General features: G+C 44.7%; 1 protein-coding gene across 1 annotated transcript in view; it reads right to left on the bottom strand.

Annotated features, from left to right (window-relative positions):
• The window catches only part of TNR (tenascin R), a 191,315-nt gene that overhangs the window by 158,688 nt on the left and 5,211 nt on the right, over positions 1–27,416 (bottom strand). Inside the window, exon 2 of the mRNA XM_079981098.1 lies at positions 11,549–11,649. The gene's annotated coding sequence lies outside the window, so the exon portion shown is untranslated. The remainder of the gene's footprint in view (positions 1–11,548; positions 11,650–27,416) is intronic.

Below are 27,416 nucleotides of genomic sequence, written 5' to 3'. Positions count from 1 at the left end.
GCATCTCTTTTTCATGCAGATAAACAAGCTGTCTTCCATTCCTCCAGTGAAAAATGAAAAACACTGTGCAAGGAACAGTTCCTCCCTCCATCCTCTCTCCATCTTTTTGACAAACATTTTACAAGTCAAGAATCAATGTGTCTTCTTCTTCCTTCTTCCTTCTTCTTCTTCGGCGATCACTAGTAGCCGAGTAAGATTGTCTTCCATAAACACAGTTTTAACAATGAGTCCGTAAGTTTCTTGAGTCAGAACGACTGAATCTGTATCCACTGCCCATGTGCTGGTTCATGACTAGGGGCTTCTAGATTTCATGATCCTGCCCCCGTTACCATTTGCCAATCACCATGGGACTTTTGGGGTTTGGGTTGGGTTTTTGGAAGACGCCTGTGTGTGAATTTGTTTTATGTGTGTAGATCAGTGCACGCTGAGCAACGCACAGTCTTCGCAGCAGGGCTCTGTTCCGATGGCATGAAGTAGTCACGGCTGAACCGGTAGATCCTATCTGCTGCAGCCTTCATCCGCCTTCACAGCCGTTGTAACATACCGCTTGTTATCGTCCACCTGTTCTGCCATTGAGGACTTCTTGGATCAATCTTTGTCTAGCTCCTTCCCTTTGACCTTACCACCTTGGGTGACCCTGCTGGGAGTACGAGATTTCCGATGGCTTCACTCACAAGGGTCATAGGAACGTGCAAGCCCACTCACCACGACAAGGTGATGATCCAGCGAGTGAGTACAATCAATGTGTACATTGACAATGTAAGGAACTGGCTTTGGTGTATGTTTATCACAGTTGAAATTCCACCTGCCCTCCTGGGATTTTAGAGTGACACCCTTAGTGATCTATCCTGTTTATATTGAACCCTGTAAAGTAAACGAGAGCCCAAAGAAGCTACTTTGCAGAAAATAATGTTCTTCTGTTGACAGTAGTACTTCCCACTTTAAAAAAAAAAAAAATCAAGTCATTCACAAATCTGTCTGTTCTAGAACTTAGATCTCTGAACTGAGTCATCATTGTGCTATTGGCTTCTAAGCGATTGACACTGAGAATCTCTCAGCTTGCTCCTCAAAGGCAGTGTAGATTCTGGTGGATCAAGGGCTTTAAGCAGCACCTGTGATATTTAGTCACACATTTTCTTTTCCTCTTTCTCAGGGTTGCAGGGGGGGGGGGAGAGAGGAGTCTTCTTAATTTCTCCCCCCTCCAGACACAGTTCTTATTGTCTCCTACAGAGCTGACCTTGAATGTTCTGTGCTGCCAACTGCAACCCAGACTGCTAGCTTTTACAGTAGACCAAAGATACATATTTTTTTAAAAATTCTTAACTCCAGAAGTCAATGCCTGTTTCTAGATCTTCTGCCACATCACTAGCTTCCTGGCACTGGCCCTGCTGCTGCTCACTGGGAGGCGGCAGGGACGTCTGGGTTATGCATTCTGGGTGTGGATACTAGGAGGTGTTCAGTTACTCAAATATGTTGCTTAATGGTTAGTTAAGCAACTGAGAAAGTATGGCATAGCCCATAGGCTAGGGATGGGGAAAGTTTTTCAGTCTAAGGGACATATTGCCTTCTGGGGACCTCCCACTGGCCACATGGCAGCAATAGTCAGAGCCAGAGGCAAAAGTGAGCAGAGCAACAAAAGTAAAATTCACTTTGGTGTGGTAGGCTAGTTTCTACACACACAGGCACATGCGCGCGCGCGCGCGCACACACACACACACACACACAGCTCTATACTTCATCTAGGCAAGAGGCAATGTCAGAGTTCAAGGAGACATTCTAGTGATTCAAAAAACCTCTGAGTGTGGAACATGGCCAGGGAGGGATTTGAGGTTCCTCACTCTTGCCAAACCCCGGATGGGACAGCAGGGAGACAGATCTCCAGGACACTGGACCTTTCATTCAAAGCAACTGCTGGTGGAATGTATCCTCTACACCACTTCTCTCAAAGGCCTCTTGCTCTGAGTCTAGACCCATTCAGCACGTGGTGCCAATGTGTGGGAAAGTGTCTGGAGCCCACCAATTATGCTTGAGGATGCTAAGAGCCAGTGTGGTGTAGTGGTTAAGAGCGGTAGTCTCCTAATCTGGGGAACCAGGTTCGCGTCTCCGCTCCTCCACATGCAGCTGCTGGGTGACCTTGGGCCAGTCACACTTCTTTGAAGTCTCTCAGTCCCACTCACCTCACAGAGTGTTTGTTGTGGGGGAGGAAGGGAAAGGAGAATGTTAGCCGCTTTGAGACTCCTGAAGGGGAGTGAAAGGCGGGATATCAAATCCAAACTACTACTACTACTACTACTAAGAGATGGGTAGGCACTCTCCAAGGGGTCTGAAATCTGTGACAGTTTGCTCAAGAGCTGCCTTCCCATGACTTCTGCAGCTGGAAAAAGCTTTTCCTGCTGTGCAATAATGGGTTTTTTTGTGGGGGGGGGGCAGTGTGCTGATAGCATTTGCTCTGGCCTCCATCACCTTCACTGTAGCAAACTTGTTACTGTCCATTGTTGTGAAAAATTGCTTTGTCTTCTAGAAGTGTTATAAGTTATTTTCGGTTTACATCTTTGTTGCAAAACTGCTTTAAAAGGGAAAAAAAGATAAACACAAGAAGTCTTATCTTTGACCAAAATGACCAAGACTAGTCTTTCAGTTATAGAAAAGCATTTCTTGCTTATCTCAGATTGAAGAGCAAGAATCTATTGTATTTTTCTCTTCCCCATTTTTCTGTATTCTCATGATTTTGTTAGCACTTATCTTTCCTTCTTTATTTCACAGCTGCCTGAGCATTTAAAAGAATACCCCCACCTTCCCAACTATGTGTGTCCAGCACCATAACATTCACACATTCATGTACTTGGCTCCTAGATGACTCAGAGAGAAATACAGATGCCCGGTAAGTTTAAATCCTCAACTAATGTCTTTTAGCATGAAAACACACAGTCTGGGCCACAGACCCTTCTGCTGCACTCAGGAGGGCTATTGCCTCAGCGCACTTACCGTATATATTTATGTATGATACCTCCTTATACACCCTTGCAACTGACTTTTAATGGAATTTCTAAGACAATGGGGGCCTCCATTTTAGCCAGTGTGTCAAATCAGAAGCACAATATAGTGCCACAAAATTGCAATCCCTACTGCAAGTATTATGGTTCACTGAGTTGGGGAACAGGCCAGAGCTTAGGCCTGGTCTGAGGTTGCATAATGGGTTGCACCTTCTCAAATTCAACCACAGTTTTCAGTAATCTCCAACATCAACCCCTCCCCTCCCCCCAACAAGTAGAAAACCAGCATAGTGGGCCATGTGCTAGACTAGAACTGTCTGCACTAGTAGTGTAGTTGCAATGAGTCTTTCACATGGGAGAACACACCACATAATCTAAAGTTGCAGAATCCACTTTAACTTGGCCTCACCATTCTGCCAAGTCTTCTTGCTGCAAGTGATGACCAGGCTTCAAGTGCAGACCACCATGTGGCCTGACTCTCTTCCACAATCAGGCCCACAACACTCTCTCCTCATGCCACAGCTCTAAGTGTGCCTGTGCAGGTTGGCTGCCCATATTCGGAACAATTCAATTGTTGACAGGCAAGTCTACCAAAGACCAGCCTCCCCCACCTCAGGTCTGCCTTTGCCCAAAAGAGAATAGCTTTGTGCAAATTAAATATTATGTCAGACATTCAGTTACTGTAATCCAAAAGTTTGGATTCACCTAACAAGAACTCCATTCAGCAATAATCGTTTGAGACCAAACCAACTCGTGGACCTTGACCTGATGATAGTGAACCATGCATGTGGATCTGCCTTCTTGAAAATCTGCTATGGTCTGAGGATTCATGCAACGAAAGCTATTCACAACTGCTTTGCTTGAAAATGCAAGAGGCTATGCGAATGTGTGAAAAGCTCTGGGTGACAAGCTCGTGGAGAGCTTTGAGGTGCCATTTCTCACCTGGCCCCACAGTCAAAATCTCTTGCAGCTTGAGGCGAGACACTATCATTTTGGATGAAGTCAGGCCACAACTTTATTGACTCCAGATGTATGAGATTTGGCATAGGCATTAGGCAGACCCCACCCCTTCCGGCACACTCGCCAGAAAAACTTACATTTTGGGACCAACCAGAAACGAGAGAGTTCCTGACCTGCATCAACATAGCTACCTCATTCAGTGCTCTCTGAATCAGGGTCTCTATGGTATGTGGCTGGCTGCTGGGTGAGGTGGGATGCTGTGTAAAATGAGGTGTTGTTGTTGTTGTTTAGTCGTTTAGTCGTGTCTGACTCTTCGTGACCCCATGGACCAGAGCATGCCAGGCACTCCTGTCTTCCACTGCCTCTTCTCATATAAAGTAGGAAGGCAGGAAAGCTTCTTTCCTTCCTCACATGGTGCTCCCAGGCACCCATGTTCCTGACGCTGTTAGTTCTGGGTTCTCTCCTCTTGTGGTGCCCCAGATGTCTTCTTGTCCCTCCATGGATTGATTGCTCCTGAAACACACTTGCTTGCAATCTACCAGAGGATTGTATTTCCCCTTAGTACAGCAATCGCCGAACTGCATGTCACAGGAGAACTAATAGCTTTCCATGAGTAATTAAATTCTGTCCTCCCCCAATTGAGGAGGCTGCCCATTGCATCTGTGCATGATTTATTGTTCTGTCCTTGTCGCCTTTCTAATTAGCCACTTCTGGGGTGGGAGGGATTATTTTGCCGCGTGGTTAGATTATTCTGTCACTCTTGATGCAGAGATAGGCAGCAGAATCTGCCCCCTCCACAGGAGGCTAGCACTAGTGATGTTGTACAAGTCACTGTTCTGAGCTTGCTTGTGCCAACCAGGAGGTGTGGTCAAATAGGCAACTTCTGCAAAAAGACAGGAGATGTGTTCATCCGACTGTGAGTACCTCTTTCTCTATGTTCACTTTAAAACAACACCTTTTGGGAGTGAAACATGACTCCAGTTTTAATTCAGAAGGAAAAACTGTGCCTTTGGCTTTCAGAAGTTTTGGAAATGGTGCCAGCACCTGTTGCCCCTAAAGCAATCAAGGGCAAGATTGCGACCTCCTGTTTTCTTGAAATGACGCCATTGCATGAACAACAAACATACTCATTGTTGCCCCTGTGGTTGTCTCTACCAGCAGCTGCAATGGCATTATAATTCTGGTGCCTCTTTGTATTATGGGGCTCTCAACCCTTTTATTAGAATAACTGTTTTTCCTAACGTGGCCGTCATCACCTCATTATAATTCCATTACCTTTCTCCATCCCAGCTCCATTACCTTTAACAACAACTGCCTTACAATCCATTATCTTCCTTATCATCTCCTGTGCAGTTGTTATCCTCACCTCCTCGTTTGCAATCATCACCTCACTACAATTACAGTCCCATTATCTTTATCACTACTCTGTTTCAGCCCTAATTATATCCATTACCATTTTCCTATCTTTCTCTTTCTTGCAAATCCGTATCTTTAATAATAATAATAATAATAATAATAATAATAATAATAATAATAATATCCTCATCTCTCTGGCCACCCCATTGCAACTCAGGCATCTTCTTCATTTTATCCATACCTGTAGGATAGTTTCATATTTGCAATTATTTTCTCATTTCAAAATTATTGTCATTCATTGTTGGAGTTGTCTTTGTCCATTGCTGTTTTGCAAGTTGCACTTGGTGCATGGGAATCAGAATTGAATATGACAGGCACACTATCTATTTCACACGTCCCCCTCTTGGTGCTCCTTCCATATTGATAATACCTTCACCTTTGTTGTCATCATCTTTACCTTAATCCAACATTACGTTCACCCCGGTTCTGGTCACAATTATTTCCATTATCCTCTCTGTTATCTCCATTGCAAATTGTACAGCAGCTTTTTCATAATAATCTGTGTCCCATTTCTACCAACTTCTCTTCCAGCCGAACATGAAGCTCCCGCCACCTCTGTGTTTCAGTGCCATTAGTTTAATCATCAATGGTTCTCAGCCGTATTGCCATTCCGTTCCCTCATTATTCCTCTTACAGCCAGCTGCTCCTGCACGACAATTTCCCCCCATTTGGTATCCATGTTATAATTTTCTCCAGTTGCAGTGGAAAACACCTCCAACATTCATTGTGCTATTTAATTCTTCAACATGCCTGACAAATACCAAGTGCTACGATAACCATATTCACCTCAGATCTTCCTCAGCATTGCCCAAGGTCCTCTCAGATCTCCTCCATAACCTCAACAACACCTGCCCACAAACTATTATCTTTCTCATCTCCTGTTCCTTTAGATCACGCAATGAGATCCTACTAATCAGGGATCATGTGCTGAGTGTGATAATGCCATGATGCTATGGAGTCAGTGAGATTTGACCATGCTCCACCTTTTATTCAAAACCATCCTCCTCCACTAGCAATATTCTTTTGCCACACTTTGTGGCGGATTACTGGTATCTCCTGCCTCTGTCACCAGCATAGTATGAAAAGCCCAGGGAGAAACCATTGATTAACTACTAAACAAATTAGTAAGGCCCTGTCCTAAACATTCAGACCAGGAGTTCACAGACAGAAATGACAGTTTGGTGTCCTTCATTTCTGCAATTTATTCCAATTGCAGGATTTATTCTTCCAATATCGGAACTGCACTTGGATGCAACTCTAATTCAAAACTGCAAACTCTTCTGAGAGGTGCCCCAGACCCTTTTGCCAGCTACTGTTGTACTCAGAGTGCAACATGAAATCCTTCCACATATGTCAGCTATTTGGCAGGATGCAATATTCTCCTCCTGCCAACCTAGCAATTCGAAAGCACGTCAAAATGCAAGTAGATAAATAGGTACCGCTCCGGCGGGAAGGTAAACAGCATTTCCATGCACTGCTCTGGTTCGCCAGAAGCGGCTTAGTCATGCTGGCCACATGACCTGAAAGCTGGATGCCGGCTTCCTCGGCCAATAAAGTGAGATGAGCGCCGCAACCCCAGAGTCGGTCACGACTGGACCTAATGGTCAGGGATCCCTTTACCTTTACCTTAATATTCTCCCAAAGCCTCAGTTTTTTCTCCTGCCTTGTTCTTTTAGCAAAGTTGCCACAAGAAAGTGAATGCTACCAAGTAAGAGTCTTCCTGGCTTCCCACACCTCACCTCACCCCACCAACCCACCCCACCCCACCAACCATGTGTTAGAAATATTTACCTTTGTGAATTGGGACACCTTTTCAATTGATCAAAAGGTTTTTAGTCAAATAGTACAACAGATTAAGTGATTAAATAGTGCAGTCCTAGAAGACATGAATATAATTGAGAAAATAATAATAATAATAATAATAATAATAATAATAATAATAATAATGGTCCTTTTTATAGTATAATTATTTCCCCCTGAAATTTTAGAATTTTGGCAAGCAGCTCAAAACCTGTTGCTTGTAATTGATTGCTTTTCCATTTAGAAACTGAGGGTAATCATGCATATAGTCTGCAGTGAATGTGTTTAGATGAATGTGCATAATGAATGGTGCATGACCATCCAGTGCTGCTTTACACAAGCATGTGGCCATGCTGTGCATATGTACCATGTCTCCTGTCACATGTAAGAGGAGAAAATCACTTCTTTTACCACATGTACCTTGTGTGCTGAGCTCAGTTGGGTCCCTTTGCGCAAAAAAACTGCCAGATTCCCTCTCGCGCATGGTCTGCACCACCTGCTTTAGCAGGATGCCCTGAGGCTGGGATGAGTATTTGTCAATCTCAAACAAACCAGGAACTTTATTTTGATTGATTGGTGGCATTGCTTGACCACACTTCCTCCCACAGGAGCCCAGGGTGGTTTTCAACATGGTCAAATAACCAATTACAACAACAATAAAACCACACATTTAAACTTATCTGCCAAAAACTTTTCAGCCAATTTCTTTTGTAATGCAGCAAACAAAAAATAAAGTAAAAGATGCAGAATTACCTTCAGCATCGCAAAGCCCAAGCAACAGATGCGCCTTCGAATTATGCCCAGAGATCATCAGGACATTATTTGTAGCTCTATAGAAGAGGAGCTCCGTTAAGCATTTTGGCCTCAGGCCTTTCAGAGCTTTATACACCAGGACCAACACCTAGAATGGAGCTCAGCAGCTCACTGCAGCCAGTATCCTATGTTTTCAGTATCAGTGAAATGTACTTCATTTATTCTATTCCTTAGATTTATCACAAGATCTCAGGGCAGCTCACAAGATGAAAATACTTCCAATCTGTTGCACTGGTCTGTAGCCTTGTAGCTGCATTCTGTACTAACTACTTTGAAGAGTAGTTCCACACAGTGCATTGCAGTAGTGCAGCTGTAAGACTTACCAGAACATAGATGGCTGAAGTAAGGCTATCTAAATCCAGGGACAGCCATAGCTGACAAACCATCCAGAGCTGGACATAGGTATTCCCTGCCGCTGAAGCCACAAGATTCTAGCAACAGCATTGGATCAATATAAATTAATTAATTACCCCCGATTACTTAATTAATTCCCTTTTATATATCACTTTCCAGCTTCCCCTATGGAGCTCAAGGTAGGATATGTGGTTTTCCCCTCCCCAAGTTATCTTGCAACAGCAACCCTGTGAGGCAGGTTAGGTTGAGAGGCAGTGATTGGCCCAAGGTCACCAGTGCCTGGGGGTTTGAACCGTTGTCTCCCAAGTCATAGTCCACAGTTCATAAGTTCCCCTTGCAGAATGGGTCATCTTTGTAATTCCCATTCACATGAACTCCCTACCAACAGCACCTCTCTTTTTTCAGGATTCAGTCTCAGGGTTTTTTGCTCTCATGATTGTCTCCAGACATTAGTCCACTCTGCACAGTTTGAAGCAGGCAGTACCAGGCAGCAACAACTCCCAGGAACATAGCAGTAACAAGAAAGGGGTGGAAAGTGCCAATAGCCAGCAGAGAAAGGAAGGTGGAGAAACAGAAGCAATAACAGGCGCAGCCTTAACCTCCTACCAATAAGCCCCAGATTTCACAGACCTTCAAAATAATTAAGGCTGGACAGAACCACCTGCCTCTGCTACGTGGCGTTTTAACCATGGATGGCTCGTGCAATTTACTCCAGAGCTAGAGGGTGGTAGTGTTTACTGATTCCTTACTGCACCCTAGTCACACCTTGGGGTGTGGAGTTTCCAAGGAAGGATGGCCTTGATCCAGCAAGGATAGATAAAAACAAACACCTTCCCCTTTTCTGGATTTGGAGCAGTTCAGGATGTGAAACTGAGAGTCTCATGCAAGCTGGTGGTGGGTTGGGGAAGCCGTACTAGATGCCCACCTCAAATGCCCCAATGTATCTCAGGCACAACATCTCCCTTTCCTTACTGGAAGTCTCTGTATATTTCCAGGGTGGACCCAGGTCCTGTAGTAAAGCAGGACTTCCACATGGAGAATGTTTTCACCTATGTCAAAAGTTGTGTGGTTCTGCCCCAGATTCTGGTGAGGGTGGAACTCCGATGCACTCCTAAAGATAACTAGCCTAACTGAGGAAAATCAACATAGGCTATACTTTGATCTACATAAATGACATTTCCCCCCTCCCAGAGTTAAGAGAATTACACATGAATATTGGTAGCTTGGGGTGTTTGAGTAACAACACAATTACCGTTTATATCACATATTTGAAGTTTCAAAATACTTCTTATCTCGGTCAACCCGGGAAAGCAGAATAAGATTAGCTACGTATTGCAACAGAAAGGGGGAATGGAAGTTGAGAGGATAGTGCCTATCTGCTGAGTCTATGGTTGAGATGAGATTCGAAGTGGGCCCACAGGGCTCATTCTCTTAGACATGGCCCTCAAACCAGCTCAGCACCATTAACTGCCCACAGAGAAAGCATAGCCACCCCATAGCTCTTCAGCACTTTGCCACCTTACTTTACTTGTTGCTGATGCCCCCAAATCAAATTTCTATCTGGCTTAGAATGCAAGCAGGACTAAAATTGTGGATGTCAGGTGGAACCATGCACATGCCTCACACACACAAAGCTACAGCCTGGGACAAATGCACCTTTTGCCCCATGAACACGGCCGGTTCTCTAACATAACTGTGCAAATGTCTCTACTCCTTGGAAACCTCTTTACGTGATAAATTAAACCAAAGTTTCTCTGGAGACCATAAAGCAAGGGGAGGAGGGAATGTTTAAAAGAGGAAAGCATACCAACAAAATAACTCATTCTTAGAAGAGTTTTGCACAGGCTCAGCTGTTTATCATACCCACAGCAGGCACCTTACAAAGGAGAAAAAGAAATATAGAACATCTGGAAACCTCTGAAATTAAAAGGAAGCCCAAGTTTGTGTCTTCTTCCACCAAGCAAAGAGTTATGGTGAGTACTGTAGGGACATGGCTGTGTTTTATGATAGGCTTTTGAAGCCCTGGAAATGTTCAGTTAGGTTAGTAAATAATTCAAAAAATGATTTGTGCCAGCCCATCAGAGATCACATAATGCAGGAGTAGAGCATGCATTCCCCGGCATGAGTGAGCACAGTAATATGCTTTTATTGCCAGTCACGTAATAACCCACGTCCTTAGGTACCTTATTAAAAACAACATTGTTAGCGCTGTAGCTTCTTCATGTCAGCCATGTTAGGCCTTCTATTCTGCGCTTATGCCTTGTGAAATCCAACACTGGCATTAGGGGGTGGCACCTGTGGGCAGCAGCTGGGGCCCCAGAGCCCTGGGAGGGCGTCCCACTACCCCCCTGGACTGCCACTGCTTGCTTGCTCCCCTGCCTGCCCATGTCCTTGGGTGAGGAGATGAGCAGTGAAGGAGACACTGCGGATTGGTATTCGGACCCAATTGTTCCCTGGTGTCTGAAAGTGGCAGGGCCTGAAGCTGGGATCTAATGCATGCTCACCTTTAACTCCAGTCCTTCCCATTCTCTGCATGACCAGCTCTTCTTTATACTGGTTTGGCGGGAAAGGAGAAGCACACTGGGTATATAAAACTAGCCCTGCACAACTTGTGACCCTTTGAACTAAATGCAACCCATGCGTCACACATTGCAGCCTTCAGAGATGCTTGCCCTACGTTTGGTTGGCGAGCTGAATTTGGTGGGTCTCGAGCTGCACACGCTTTGTTGTTGTTGTTGTTTAGTCGTTTAGTCGTGTCCGACTCTTCGTGACCCCATGGACCAGAGAACGCCAGGCACTCTTGTCCTCCACTGCCCCCCGCAGCTTGGTCAGACTCATGCTGGTAACCTTGAAAACACTATCCAACCATCTCGTCCTCTGTCGCCCCCTTCTCCTTGTGCCCTCCATCTTTCCCAACATCGCACACGCTTTAGCTAACCGCAACACCGAGGAAAGGAGATGGAGCCCACATGCAGTGGAGGGGGGGGGGGGCTCCGCAACAGACTGGGATCCAAGAACCTAAACAGGACAAGAACCCCGTCATTACGAAGATGGAATCCTCCGGGAGGTTTAATGAAAGGCAGCAGGGATTGTGTGGAGAATGGAATTCCCTTCTATGTGGACTTTGAGCTTCTCCCAGAACTAAAGAGACAAGTCGCTACACACTGAATGACAGGAGGAAAGGGGTGGGCAGAATAAAGAAGGCCCAGTACCTGCTGAAACAGGCTGTTTGATGTTCACCTCTGTGACTCGTTCCTTGATTCAGTTCCCCAAAGCAAGCAGCCTCTTTATCAAGTCAACACTCCACAGCCGCCTAGAGAGAGAGCAAAGAGAAAAGGAAGAGATTAAATCTTCTCATTCAAAGGGGGGGAACAAACTTTATATTTTGGGAGAGGAGGTTGCTCTTTTTTTTTTAAAAAAAGAAAGTCTACTAAGAGCTGAAAGAATGTTCAAAACTGCCAACCTTTTCTTCCTCACATTGGAAGTACAAATGGCACCTTTTCATGTTTGAATTTACTCCCCGACACTTGTCCATTGTCAGTGGGGTGTATGGGGTGTTAAGATATGAACTTAGGATACCCCACTGTCAAATTTGGGAACTGGAGAGCTGTCAGGTTGCAAGAAATGTGTTATTTTTGGCTATTAAACCAGGGTCACAACAAATGTGGGTTAGATGTTCTCTTCTGAACCTGACCCTGGGATCTAAGATCCAGAAATTTACCTTGTATTTCACCACCAGGGAAGTACAGACAAATCAGCCAAACGAGCAAGGAAGTATATTGAACAATGATAGGCCTGAGCAGGTCATGTGGTACTGTTGACCCTTATAAAAGTTTTCAAGTTAGGCATGCTCACCAGGTTGATCAAAGTTGGAGGCTGCAATGCTGCGCCCTGTGATAGGCTGCATTTTCCCCTGCCCTTTTGCAAGGAACTTGATTCTATCTGCTACACCCAAACCACTAGCGTGGTCTTTGCCAATCTGATATACATGTTTTGGACCACCTCTCCCATCAGACTAAGCTAGCAGTGCTTTTGGTGCCTGGAAAGCTGCATCAGGCTGGCAAAGACTGCACTAGAGTTTCTGAAGGTTTCCTAAGGCCTGGCACCTGTGATGGGGGCAAAGACTGGGAGTGCAGGGATGATGCCTGACAGGTTAGGGGTGTGGCCTTGATAGGGCAGAGCCTGGGTCTACTCGTGTGTAGAAGAGGGAGAGGGAGCAGTACCCTGTGAATCAGGTTTCACAGTTTGTGGTGGGCAAGAAACTGGATCCCATGGACAAAATGCAGCATCAGTAGCAAATGTCCAGTCCATTTGCACACATCACTTTACAAAAGTCAGGTCAGATGGTACTATTCAGGTACTATTGTACAAACCAGTCAGGTCAGATGTGTTTTAATTTGTTGGAAGCCACCCAGAGTGGCTGGGGAAACCCAGCCAGATGAGTGGGGTATAAACAACAACAATTGCTACTACTGGTACTACTACTATATGTGTATTTCATATTTCTTTGGAATGGTGGCAGAAGGCCACCACCCCGGAACTCCCCTGACCTTGCCACTACCACATAGCCCAGTCCTGATAAGTTCAGAGATGCTACAACCCTACACACCTCGAGTCACTGCTGGAAGCATCCAGGGAGGCTAAACAACTTCAGGGCGGAGTCTGATCAGCTTAGGTATGGACCTGAAAGTTCTCAAGCCAAACAGAAAATAGCTTGCATCCTTGCATTTGGCTCCTCCACCTGAATATTTTCTGCTTCCTTGATGACTTGGAGAAGATAAGAGTCCAAAACTGAAACCTCAGATCAGTGCCTGAAGCCTGCTAGCCCCATCATCTCATTTTTAGACAGTGGGCAACTGAGCCTTTACAGAACTTCAGTATGAAAAACACTCCCTCTTTATTTTTTTAAAAAAGGCTGCTGAGGTTTTTGCATATACAGCCATAAGCCACAAGCAGGAGGGAAGCCAGCTACTAGCCATCAGCGAGAGGAGAGCAAGAGTCTTCTCAGCAAATAAGGCTTCTCACCACCACTGCTGGTCAGCCTTATCCTGAGGGGAAGCACTTGAGCCTCACTGTACTGGCAGAGGAATCCCCTATTTGCCTTCAGAGTCCTGGAGTCACCCTGCTTGTTCTGCCAGCAAAGTTCACCCAGTGTGGACTCAGACCATCACGTTCCAGTTCCCACGGCTGCCACCCAACGTGAATCTCCATTGGCTACAGCAGCAGAAGCCTCAGGGGCAGCAGCTGAAAAATCCCGAGGACAAGGAGATGGTTGCATTATGCTCTACTTCTGCTGTTGTTGGCGACTGCCTTGTACATCACTTGTCAGAAGGACAGACCACAAGTTCAGCTTAATAACTTATAATGTATAGCTCTGTTGTAGGGATTCCTATTAGATCAGGGTTCTCCTGTATAATGGATGTGTATGTGTATTTTAATAAACTGAATAGAGTGAAAGGTTATGAGTCATTAGATGGGGGGGGGAGTGTGTGTGTATGACCGTAATAGTGTTTAGCTTAATTTTTTTAGTTGCTATTCTGCTGATATTGTTTTACAGATCATAGATGCCTTCTTGATTTGTTATGCTGGAATCAATTGGGTCGTGCCTCTACAGCAGTGACCAGAGGAAGAATGACCCCTGGGAGGAGTGCAAAAAGAAGAAATGCAATGGTACACCAGCACAATTGGACACCTTCATCTGTCCCAGCTGCAACAAAACATGTCTCTCCCACTTCAGTCTCTGCAGCCACAGCAGGTGCTGTAACTCTCCAACGTTTTGACTTCACCCGTGAAGGCACACTCTTCCATTGTCTCTTGAGACAGGGAGATGCCAACCAAACCAGATAATATGACTTACACTGTAATTGCGATGTATAGCTTACTTTTTAATAATAATAATAATAATAATAATAATAATAATAAATTTTATTTATATCCCGCCCTCCCCAGCCGAAGCCGGGCTCAGGGCGGCTAACAACATTAAAACAGTGTGACATTATAAAACATTATAAAAATGAATTAAAATCAAAATTGATGGCAACCATAAACTAAAGCTTTGTAAAGATTGCCAGAGGAGGGGGTCAGGCTTAGTTGTTGACTTGTTAATACAGTAGTGTTTTATAGATTGTAACTGTTTGTTAATTATATTATTTATGCTGTACTTGTGATGTTCTATTGTGTTGTTGTTATTTATTGTTTGTAAGCCACTTCTGGATTCTTCTGAATTGAAAGCAGTGTAGAAATCCATTCATCAGGTAGGTTTCCCCCACCTATTGGCATAAACAGAACTATCTTCTGTTACACGCTACATTTTTTACCTGCAAGTTTCCTACATACATAGCAGACAACCAGCCCTTGCAGAAGCAGGTTGTATTTGATATCACACTCCTGCACAAGCACAGAAATAGAAAGGGACCTGTTACACATCTATTCAGATAATTGCTTCACGCCCAGGTCTCAGAGGAATTGGCAAACACTAAAGGATGAGAAACCAGACAATGCTCTTGTAAGGGAGGCAAATGTTATTAGCTGCATTTCTCAGCCGCAGGGATTTGAAAGCAGGGAGAAAGAAAAACAGCCCAATTCAAGAGAGGGGATGGCCCACTGGCCCAGTCCACCACCACAATGCTATTGTTGGCTGGTAGAGCAAAGGCCATTTACTCCAATCACCAGGGACAGCCTCTGTTTCCTAGGACTTGTCTCTGCTATCCTAATTTGAATCTGACAGATAGGAATCACTGGAGCATTAGTGCATTTCCAGCTCGGTCCTAGCCAAGTAAGCAGAGGCACTTTTCAAGGCCACTGCAGATTTTAGCCCAAACTTAGCATAGGCTTGAGCTGATTGTGAACTGGGGAGGGGAAAGGCTGTAGCAGCTGTGCTAATGCTTACAGCTTTTAATCACACCAGAGTTGGGGGGGGGGGGAGGGAATCAGCTGCTCCTGCTCAACTGTAAGATATAGGAAGTCACTGGATTGCAAGTCTACCATTTTGGAAAGATACTGAAATTGAAGGGAGGGCTATGAAGTTAAAAAAGGAGAAGGACAACTCCCAAAGAGAAAAACACCAAGTGGAGAAGCAAAAAGCCTTATAATACAGGAAGCTGAAGGTGCTTACATACTCTCCTGAGTCGTTTCACTAACTGACCAAAGATATTAACTATTGCAGCTGAACGGACTCTGTAGTTCCCACCAAAGAGCAGAGAAGACAGTGCTGTCACGAGTGTCGCAGGTGGAACTGGGAAGTGGAACTAACCCCAGACACTTAGGCAATCCAAGCACTTCTTAGCTAATACCTGACATGATGCTATAAATTTAATACCTTTATGGTCACGACATCCACCCCCTTCAACTCCCACCCTCCAAATCCTGAGATTGGAATTGACTATCTAAGGTGCAATACATCCTGAAGAGTCTAACAGGTGAGTGTTTACTCAGCAGTAAGTCCCACTAGAGTCAATGAGGCTTACTCCTAAGTAGGGATGGGGAGAGATTTGATTCAGTTCATATTTGAATCCAAATCTACCAAATCAACACTTTCTGAAATAATTTGAGAACTTCAAAAGTTGCACTTATCCATATTTTGCGGTGCAGTTCTCCAGTCCAGCAATGTCTACAGGAATGGATAAATTTGTGGAAGGTGTGCATAAAAATGAACATATTAATGGAAATATAAAATCCATTATATTAGAGCTTGCTTTCAAAAATATGTCCATTAGTCAAAACTGCATTTTAAAAACTGGATTGTGAAAAATTTGCACTAAATTGCTGCAGAAAGGAGGAGAACCGAATTTAAAATTGAAAGAATGAGAAACCAAGAGAACCAAAATCAAAGACCTTCCCATCTCTACTCCTAAGTAAGTGTGTATAAGGATTGCAGGCAAAACGCAGAGCTCTGCAAGAAGCCTGAGGTGGCTTTCAGTTGACTCCCTTCCTTTGGAGCGGAAGCAATTTTCCCCTTCTGGTGGGAGTCTCATTTATGCCTCAGTTCAAGTGTCTTTTGAAATCAGAGATACTTGAAAGGTGACAGAATACAAAGTGCCTGGTGTCAACAACGATGCATGCCATTGTACAATTGTTCTCTGATGCTTATTTTCTGAACTGATGTAGGTCTATGGCATCTATTTAGTTGCTGTGCACTGTTTATAGATTTTATTAAATGATTAATTCAATACCACAAGCTATCACAACTTCTCATGTTTTTGCAGCATGCTTATCTGGAATCTTTGGTGGGTGCTTTGGTGCATTTTTAGATATTGATATTTGTCTGCTTTCCTCAGTTAATGGATTCTGTAATGTAACAAAGACACCTTGATAGCATTTGGGTTGCTTAGACTGTTAATGTAATTCAGGTGTTGTTTGCTAATTCCATCTTTTTCACACTGAATTAATTTATTTGCCATTTTGGTTTTTTATTCGGATCACATCTGTGCATAAATATTTTGCGAACTGAAAGCCAAATTCCTTTTGTGTGGACAAAATAATGTCTTCTGGTGTGGGCCACGAACAAGCCAAAACATGGGGACGTTTGAGCATTTTGAGGTACTGATGGGTAAATTCTCCCTGGCTCATGCTGGGTTGCCTCTGAAATTAGGCAAGCTAAATTAAGGAATTAGTTCAGGTTATTTTGAAGCCCACTTGTATTTGTGCCCCTTGGTTATGCAAGAAAGAAGCAAACAAACACCTGGCTCACTGCCAGATTCCCAAGTCCTTCCCTTCCCTTTCCAATCCCACATACTGTTCTGTCCTGGTGGTCTGGTGCTGGTGGGAAAAAAAAGGGGGGGTAAAGGACCCCTGACAGTTAAGTCCAATCATGAACGACTCTGGGGTTGCAGCACTCATCTCACTTTACTGGCCGAGGGCGCCAGCGTTTGTCCTCAGACAGTTTTTCCGGCTCATGTGGCCAGCATGATTAAGCCGCTTCTGGCGAAACCAGAGCAGCGCATGGAAACACTGTTTACCTTCCCACTGGAGCGGTAACTGTTTATCTACTTGCACTTTGATGTGCTTTTGAACTGATAGGTTGGCAGGTTCAGGGACTGAGCAACAGGAGCTCACCCCGTCGTGGGGATTCGAACCGCCAACCTTCTGATCAGCAAGCCCAAGAGGCTCAGTGCTTTAGACCACAGCACCACCCACTGGTGATAGCTGCAAGCTATTGGGGAAGGCAAGGGAAGGAAGTCTCTTCCTTCTCTCCTCTCCCCTGATTAAGTCAGAAATAGTCCCTGGGGAAACCATTTCCCAAGGCTAGTGTAGTGCCAGTGTCCATGTGAAAGAAGAGATTTCCCAAGGGCTCTTTATGGCTTGATGGCCTGATGTTCTGCTATGCAAGGGGTGCCAAAGTAGAAGGAGGCCTCCATGCTGTATTCTTGCCACTGCTGTGCAGTGACTAAATTGGGTTTAAAGGAGTAGGGAGAGGAATTGGGGCAGTCTGTGGGTGGGTGAGATGTCTCCAGGCAGCAGGGTTTCAAGGAGAATGCCTATTTAAGCCAGACCAAAGTCCTAGCTGGAGAAAAACACAAGAGGCATAATCCTTGTTTTATAGTATTATGGACCCCCTGAAACTTGCACCATGAAGCCCAGAAGTACAAGCTTGATGACCCAACAGTTTTGAGGCAATTGTGGTTGCCAGTCCTCAGTGTCTTAAGTATCCTCATTCGCAGATAACTTCAGGGTGAGGGCCAAAAATTGGTGTCCCTCAATTATGGAACTTCTCAATTTTGGGAACCGCCAACATTGCCCTAAATCCTACGTTGGCAAAAGTTGCAGCTAGCCGCTACACCTCACTAGTCTAGCACTATGTGGTGCTTCCTAGGTGCCAATTTAGGTGCCAATCCTACAGGCTCAGCAGAAAGCTCCCAGGCCCCAGCTGCTGATTCTCAGGGTTTGCATCTCAAGAGACCCACTGATCTTAGGAGGCATGGGAAGGTGGGGCAGGAAGACATAATGGGGATATAATGTCACAAGAAGATTAGAATGGTCTTCTTGTTGAATCAGAACAATACACAGAATATACTCCTGGTGGATGTTGCTCCTAGCTGTTGTTTTAAAAGTGCAGCATGGATGGGCCTCTTTCAGTGCCATCTGCTTTGTTAACCTGGCAGGTACTTTCTTCTGTATCCTCTCCCAATAGATGATTTCCACTATACACAGGTGTCTACAAATTAGAAATAATTCATTACTTTCCGGTGAGGAGTTTAAATGGGCTTCATGAACTCCGTAGAGTTACCTCCCATTATCTGTCTCTGCAGACCTGCTGTGTGTAATCTGTCTGCAGCCCAGTTTGCGGCACCTAACGCCTGTCTCTGCCCCCCCTTTGTCTCTCAGCTCCCCAGAGAAAAGGGCCCTTTGGCAAAATCTCTGCAACACAGCCTTCTCAAGCTCCTGACTCTTGCACGGATCAGGAACCAGTTTTATGAGCTCCGGTTCTCTCTTGCCTTAAAAAGGCCTCTGGTGTAAAGTGGTTACAAGACTGCAAAATGTGAAATGCCACATTGAGAAAGGGAAGACCTCAGAGAGCACTTAAATGCAGTTTAATTACATTCCTTCTACACCAGTCAGGGGGGCAATTTACCATCCAAAGTCATATGCTTTGCTCAGAAAAACAAAACTAAGCACAAGCATTGCCCCCGCTCACAGCTGATCTTTCCTGAGGATGTGAACGGCCTGTGTGCTAATAGCTGTTTATCATACAATTTCAGATGCTTGGCATAAAGTGTCAGAATAGAGGATGCATATTTTGATCATCACATTGGTATCCTGCCCTTCCTCCAAACCTGTGAGATAGCCTTAAAAATGGTACCTTGCTTAGTGTTATCCTCTGAGCTTCATGGCTGAGAAGAGTAATAGTGCCACTGTATTCTGCTCTGGTCAGACCTCACCTGGAGTACTGTGTCCAGTTCTGGGCACCACAGTTCACGAAGGACACTGACAAACTGGAACGTGTCCAAAGGAGGGCAACCAAAATGGTCAAAGGCCTGGAAATGATGCCTTATGAGGAACGGCTAAGGGAGCTGGGCATGTTTAGCCTGGAGAAGAGGAGGTTAAGGGGTGATATGATAGCCATGTTCAAATATATAAAAGGATGTCACATAGAGGAGGGAGAAAGGTTGTTTTCTGCTGCTCCAGAGAAGCGGACACGGAGCAATGGTTCCAAACTACAAGAAAGAAGATTCCACCTAAACATTAGGAAGACCTTCCTGACAGTAAGAGCTGTTCGACAGTGGAATTTGCTGCCAAGGAGTGTGGTGGAGTCTCCTTCTTTGGAGGTCTTTAAGCAGAGGCTTGACAACCATATGTCAGGAGTGCTCTGATGGTGTTTCCTGCTTGGCAGGGGGTTGGACTTGATGGCCCTTGTGGTCTCTTCCAACTCTATCATTCTGTGAGTATTCTGAAATTAGGTCTTCCCTGTCCAAGTCCAAGACTTAATCCACGGCAGTCACGTTCAGACCCATTTTCAGAGACCATGGATTCAGTCCTACCCTTCAGTCCTCCCCAATACCAAGAATAGGAGGCATGACAACTGTCATTTGGGTGAAACCAGGCTACAACAGATGTAAGAGGTTTGGCACAGGCATTGGGTAGACCCCACCCCTTCCGGCCCGCCTGCCAGAAGAACTTACATTTGGGGTCAACTGGAAATGAGGGCGCCCCTCAAGGAGTAACTCCCCCACCAGATTGCACCTGGGGAGTGCTGTAGCCCCTTGCCCCTGCCTGGGCACCCAGACAGAAGCATCTTCCCTGGATCCCTTTAATGGGATACCCCATTTCAGACGGGCCAGGTAGAGGCTACAACCTCCCCTCCGTCCAAGACGACGCTTATCCAGTGATGCAATGGCATCTACCAGGAAGGGGGAGAGGACTTCTGCACTGAATACCTGGATATCAGCAATCAGAAAATACAAATTTTATTGTTGAAATACATTAATATAGTAAGCCTTTTCGTTATGTGGGGCTTATGCTCTAGGGATTGCACCTAAAGCCAAAACTGTGTATAGTCAAAACACATTGGGTGCAAAGAAAGGTGAGATAGCTAAAGCCTTTCCCCCCAGACAACAGCCTCCTTTTAGTTTTAAAAAAACTTGGCAAAAAACGGTTACATGTGTTCACTGAAACAACAATGGCATACCCTCCACATTTTCCAAAGACAGTCCTGGAATTACAGAAGCTGTCCCAGTTTCTGATTTGATCCCGGAATGTCCCACTTTTCCTTTTTCCTCCCTCCCATGTCTCAAGGAACAATTAAAAGTGGTGGGTGGGTGTGTGGGTTCACAAACAGAGTCCTGTTTTTACTGAAAATAAAATTTCTGCACCAAATGAAGGAAATGGTGAAGCTGGCCTACGGTGCCCTTCCTATAATTTTGAAGGAAAATGTCACCAATCCACTATAAGTTCTTTGATTGCAATGCTTCAGCAGTTTTTTTTTAGAAAACACATGGAATGTTTATTCGTTTATTGTAAATGGAGCCTTACACTGTCTACTGAGAAGTAAGTCCCACTGTTTTCAATGGAGCTTACTCCCAGGTAACTGTGTAAAGACTATGCAGCCTTACACTGCAATCCTAAGCATTTTTACTCAGAACTAAGTCCCACTGAGTTCAATAGGATTTACTCTCTGGTAGGTTCCCGATCAATCCCACAGTTTCCATTACTGTTATTGTTATTTTTGTTATTGTTATATCCTGCCTTTTTCCCTGACAGGGACTCAAGGTAGCTTACAGCTAAAATTTTATTTCATTCCGTTTATCTGTTGAAGGTGCTGTACATGATCTCTTCCCTTGCACATTTTTTTCTTTACAACAATCCTATGGGGTAGGTTAGACTGGAGGGTTGTAATTTGCTCGATGTGACAGGTGTATATGTTTATACGATGAATATATGTGCGGCAAGATCAAAGGCGGGAGACGCTTCCTGATGTAGAATATAATGTTCCTATTTTCATCAGAGAAATGTGGGAGGATGTGCAACAGACAGACACAGGCCACAACTGAATGAATTTGATGGGTCCGAAGGGTGGACTAAGCATGATGTGGCAGCCATATTTGCTGTTCGTGCAGTTGCTCTGATCACAACCAAAGTGGATGAGTGTGTGAAGGGCAATTACATTTTGCTATAAAAATGTACCTGGGTGAGGGGAACCCTTTCCTTAACTCCTTGCCCTCTGTTGCCTCAGGTCATTTCCTCCCAGCTTGACTCTGATCCTAGAAGCAAGCCAAGCCAAGGTGAAAAGACTTGAGTTGATGATGGAAGAAAGAAACATAAGGGGTGTGTGTGTGTGTGTGTGTGTGTGTGTGTGTGTGTGTGGAGCTGCAGGCTTTTGCAACCCTCATTTATGAACACCTCTTGTTATAAACATTAAATCCCATTGCCTACTTCATGTGCCAATGGGGCAGACACAAGAATAGTTTGGCCCTCAGACAGAAGTCATGGGTAACTTTCTGGACTGTTCTTCTTCCAGTGCCAGAGTCTGAGAATTCCTGCTGTACTGCAGGCAGCAAGGTGGGCTTCTGGGGTTACCATCCAGGCACGGATCAGGCCCATTTCTCTTTGGCTCCAGCGGTCTTCAGTAGGAGTGGGCTTCCAGGCCATTGCCAGGCCCCACCCCCAACTCTTTGGTTTTTGTACTGATTTATGGCTCTGTGTGTAGATTTTTGCATTATGAGACATTCCTCCCGCCTCTGTGTTGGATTTATGAGTAGAGGCAGTGTTTGGAAATGGTTTCCTGTAGGAATTAATTCATTTTTAATCAGCTGAGCATAATGATTTGAAATAAATGATCTTCCTGAACTGAGGTTAATCAGCTCTGAATGGGCCTTTTCCATTATGTTATTTAGAGAGGGTATATTATAGAAATACTGTTATAGGCCTTATTTAATCATCTGTTTGTTTCACTGTGTACACAGTTTTTAATGGACTGCTCAAGATTTAATGCGAGGAAGCTTTATTTTTATTATTTGTAGGGGATTTAGTGCTGACAAAAGGTGTAGGATTGATAGCACCAAAGGCAGAAACAATCTATTTCTTTGTATTTTGCACTACCCTTAGCATACCAAGCTAACAGAGCCATGTGCTACTGAGGAACAGACTTCTGTAGCCTCCTTTCTGTACGCTGGTATACTGGTGGCAAGATGAAGTGCGGTTTTTTTGTTTTTTTGTTTTTTTGTGCTACTAAATAAACAGACACCAAAGCATGCTGCACTATATTAACAAACAAGCACAAAACCTGGCATAGATTTCTGCCCCCAGTGCCATAGTTTTTGAAGCATGGTGATCAGCATGCAGAATTTTAGTATCTGCCACAAACTTTGGATGCCAAAGTTTGTGACTGATTCTAGGTTCTCGGTCTTAGCGTTTTATTCCCATTATCAGTCTCCAAAGGAAAATTTCTCATCCTGATGCCCCAAAATGTTGGAAAACATTTTAAAGCAAAGAATATAGAAGTCTTCAGTAACCATTTTCAGGGCGCTCTCTTGACCTCTCCTGACACTCTCCCTACATATCCCTTCCCTCAGCCAGGCCCACACCCTGAACTCACTCACTCACTCACTCACTCACTCACTCACGCACTCACGCACTCACTCACAGCTCTCCTTTTGCCACCATGCTGCCACTCACAGCTCTCCTTTTGCCACATGCTTAAAAGAAAGAAAGAAAATCCATTGATAACTCAAAGATGGGTTCAAAATAAAGCACACAAACAAAGGTAACTTATTCCACATTTACCTAGATGATGTATTCAGTGATTTCATCCAATGTGTGTGTGTATTAAGTGGCTGAGAGGTTTGGCATCTTTGATGCAGGGCTGTCACAGTCCTGTTCTGGATCAACCTCCTGAGCACACAGAAGAAAGAGTGATGCCAACCATCTTTCTCCACCACCTTCCCACTTCTCCCCATAGTTCATGGGCATGTGCCACTGTCCTCACTTCCTGCAGGCAGCCGTTGCATTGCTACGCACAAGCTAGAGCAAATCAACAGCGCCCTGTACTGCCTTGCTGATTGTGTTCAGTAAACTCTTGGCTCTCTTGCCCATAGGCAACTGCTGCTTTTGTTGCATAGAAAGGACAATAGATTGGTGCTATTTACAGTTATTTGGAATTCCAAACTAATTCACCAGGTTCAATTTTGGACACAGATAATATTGATTTGTTACTGCAGTCAATTATCTGGAACTTTTGTTGTCTGATTCTACTTGATTTTTCCATCAGGGGAAAATATGTTTCAGTAACTGGAGGCCCAAACTCTTGCACTAGGTAGGGAGAGAAGGGCGGACCCCCCAGAGACTGAGCGCTTGTAAGAATGTGTGTCTGAATGTGGGAGTCTGTCAGCATTTCCTTATTCTCACTGAGATGCAGATTCTTATCTACACATCCAGTCAACACGCACACATTGAACTGCCAGTATAAAGCAAAACAGATTATGTAACTGCTTTTTCCAGGAAGAAAAAGAACACATGTGCACAGAAAGACTAGGATATCTGAAGCACTCTTCAGACTTTCCATGGAGATATCTGAGATACAGAGATGCTGGCAAATTCCTCCTCAACTGAATTTCAGCGAATCAATAATTCTGTCGTCTGGGTGAAGACTGCATGTAATGTGTTTCACTCACCTGGCAGCAAAGGATTCTGAATCCCTACAGTTTTCCTTTCTGAATACTCTGCAAAATCCGAATATATGTTTTTGTACGCATGGCACCACTGAAAACCATTTTAAATTGTACTTGGTTGGTTGTTGCACATTGAGATCCCCAAAACACCCCCCCAAAGAAAAACACAATTGACACTTAATTTTTGTTTAAGGTTTTTGGCATAATTTTGGCCACAACTTTATTCAAATTACAGCAATGTGAATGGTTGCTTAGGCATTGGTAGCACTAACTGACCCCACACGGGGACAGCTCTGACATTCGGACACCCCGTGAAGTCAGCAAGGGTAAGTCACCTGGGGAGAGAGACGGGACTGGGAACCATGCCTCACCTCTCCCCAGAATGCTCCCAGGGGCTTGCGTGGCCCTAGCCCCTTGCCAGGGGGTTTCGGACAAAAGCATGGGGAGCCCCTGGGTTCCTTTAACAGAAAACCCTTGAAGCAGCACAGCCGAATCCATACCCCTCCACCAACCAATTCCAAGACCAATGCCTAACCGCAAACCTTACAAGTTGTGATGATTTGCTACGCAGTAGGCAAAAACCAAGTGGCACACACTAATCAGCCAAATGGACAAAATTCCTACCGGGCCCCTGCCCCAAAGCAGACGACCCCATGACAGGCATAGCAAGGTCAAGCAAACAGCCTAAAATTAGGGAAGGGAGGGCGGGTGATCCGAAATAAGCAGGAAGTTCCTCGCTGCGAGCATTGTATTTAACAAATAGGGCTGTCAATCAGCAAATGGCAACATCTAGATTTCCCCAGTAACAGCCCGCCCCTGCTTAAAGGATGGCCAAACTATTTGCCTAGTAACAGTGAGGTGTCTTGTCAGCCCCGCCCGCAACCTGTGCTTTCCATGAGGGAGAACACACTTTCTCTTCATAGAGCCTTGCAGTGCAAGAGAGGTCAACCACTGCACACAAGAAGAAAAGACTGCTCATGCACTAAGTGCCAGCAACTCCCCCATATGAAAACCCTGAAGGGCACTGGGTTTTGGTCTTGGGGTTTGGATGGAGGACCCCAAAAGGCTTTGGAGGGCAGAGTCTGGGTACGGGTGGGTTAGTTTGCATGTTGGGTCAAGAGAGAGATGGGCCCTGCAGGATTGTGGCGAATCAAAGTGGAAAGCTGCAAAAATCCATTGGTGTGGCACATTCCTGTCTTTGTGGAGGGTTTTGGGTCTGGGTAGGGGCAGCAACGTCATGGAATGTGTGCAAGATACAATCAGGGGAAATGCAAGATACAATAAGGGGAAATGGCCAAAACAGCAAAGTCTGCTCTGCTTGGCTGGGCTGTTCATGTAATTCACAGGCATTGATGACTGCTTCAGCAAGAGTAGGAACCTTATATGATATAAACTGCAGGACACATGCCTGAAGTGGACCTGGCTTTGTAAATGCAGGCAGCCTGTGTCGGAGGTTCTCATCTTATGCTCCAAACTGAAGACGAAATAGGGAAGGGGGAGTATTGCTGCTGAATAAGTAATGCAGTGAGCAATATGAGCTGGGCAAACTCACATTCCCTCCTAGATTATTATTTTTTAAAAAAAGTTGTGGCCATTTTTAATCCAGATTGTAGCCTGTTTGAGGTCATGTTATCACTGCTTAATTTAACCACTGCCAGGGGGAGGTGGCACTGGGACTGGGGCCACAACCAGCATTGTAGCCCAGCTCTACACTTAAAAAAATATTTTTTTAATAAAATTTAATGCAGTATCTGCAAACAAGAATACAGTGGTACCTCGGGTTACATATGCTTCAGGTTACATACGCTTCAGGTTACACACTCCAGTAACCCAGAAATAGTGCTTCAGGTTAAGAACTTTGCTTCAGGATGAGAACAGAAATCGTGCTCCGACGGCACAGCAGCAGCAGGAGGCCCCATTAGCTAAAGTGGTGCTTCAGGTTAAGAACAGTTTCAGGTTAAGTATGGACCTCCGGAATGAATTAAGTACTTAACCTGTAGTACCACTGTAAACATAGCACTGAGTTTATAGTATCATTTTACATAATCTCAAAACATAAATGGTCAATGTAGGCTCTCCACAGACATGTTTGTGAAATTGGTGGTATAAATTTGCTATCTTGCATATGAAAAGAAGGGGGGGCATAGGTTTCATCATAGGTGTCTCTCTTTATAACACTTGAAACAGTCATGTCCCAGATATTCTTGAACCATACCTCAAGGGGCAGCTCAACCTGGGATTTCCAGGATAATTATGACACCATTAGTCATTACTTGCTTCTGCTATCCCTAATTTTATAGTGAGAGCTCCTTGGGGCAAGCATCTGACTTTTGCTTATGTCACATTGTGAAACACCATATACACCAGGGATCGGCAACTGGCTGCCTCTGGCTTAAATCATGCCTCATGAGTACAACCGCCCCCCTATCCCCAGAGCCAAGAGAAATATATTGAGAGGAGTGGTGGCCATGGGATGTGTCACCAGCCCTTGTTAGAATCCAACCTTAACATGGGTTCCCCATAAAACTAGTTGTTGAAAAGGGATGTGCAAAGGTGGCACAGTGAATATAATGTGATCCATCCTTAATAGGAAAGAAGAGCGCTGATGGGTCTGGCCATTGGAGTGGGTTGGGTTTTTATCTAGCCCAGCACCCTGTTCCTAAGAGTGGCCAGCCAGATGCTTCTGAGAGGTCCACATGTGGGTTGTGATGGCCACAGCTCTCCCCCATTATTTCTTCCCAGGCATTTTGGATATCCACAGGTCCACTGCCTCTATGCATGCAGAGTCCATTTAGGTATCCAGAGATTAATGGTAATTGATAGACCTCTCTCCTCCATGAATTCATCTCAACCCCCTTTAAAGCAATTTAATCCATGGGCCACCACCGTCTCTGTAAGAACACAATAATTTACAGAAGAAGTAGAAAAAGCTGTTAAGAGTGAAAGGGAGAGACCTGATTGAGGCTGAAACAGCTACAAAATGGGCATAACCCTCCAAGAATATTTCCCAGGCACAAACTCAGAAGCTGCACTCTAGAGCAACTCCTATTTGTATAAATGAGCTTGGGCAAAATCATTTCCCAATGGGCTGCATTCAATAAATGGGAACGGGGCGGGGTGTGTGTGTGCCCATAAATAATCTTGCAGTGCAAAAGTCCTCTGTGGCTTTTTGCATTGCAGCCTCCCCTTCACCGGTTGCCAGTTAGCATGCATATATGGGCCTATTGAACCCCTAGAGGTGTTCAGTGATAAAGGTTAGGTATTTCCTTGATGAGCTGTGAAATATCAAGACTGTTTCACCTTGACTGCACAGAAAGCAGCTAAAAACAGCTTCTGCATGAGGACTGTGTATGTGTCTTCCACCTCCGTTCTCCAGCAACAGAGGGATTTGTTTTCAAGGCAGTGGGTGCAATGTTCTAACTATTGCGAATGTTGCTTCTGAATGTTATTCTCAGGGCATGTGCACATTAGAAGCTGA

The sequence above is a fragment of the Podarcis cretensis genome, assembly GCF_951804945.1.
Source record: "Podarcis cretensis genome assembly, chromosome: 6".
Lineage (NCBI taxonomy): Eukaryota > Metazoa > Chordata > Lepidosauria > Squamata > Lacertidae > Podarcis > Podarcis cretensis.
The sequence above is the reverse complement of the archived record's forward strand: the minus strand, read 5'-3'. Positions and strand labels throughout refer to the sequence as shown.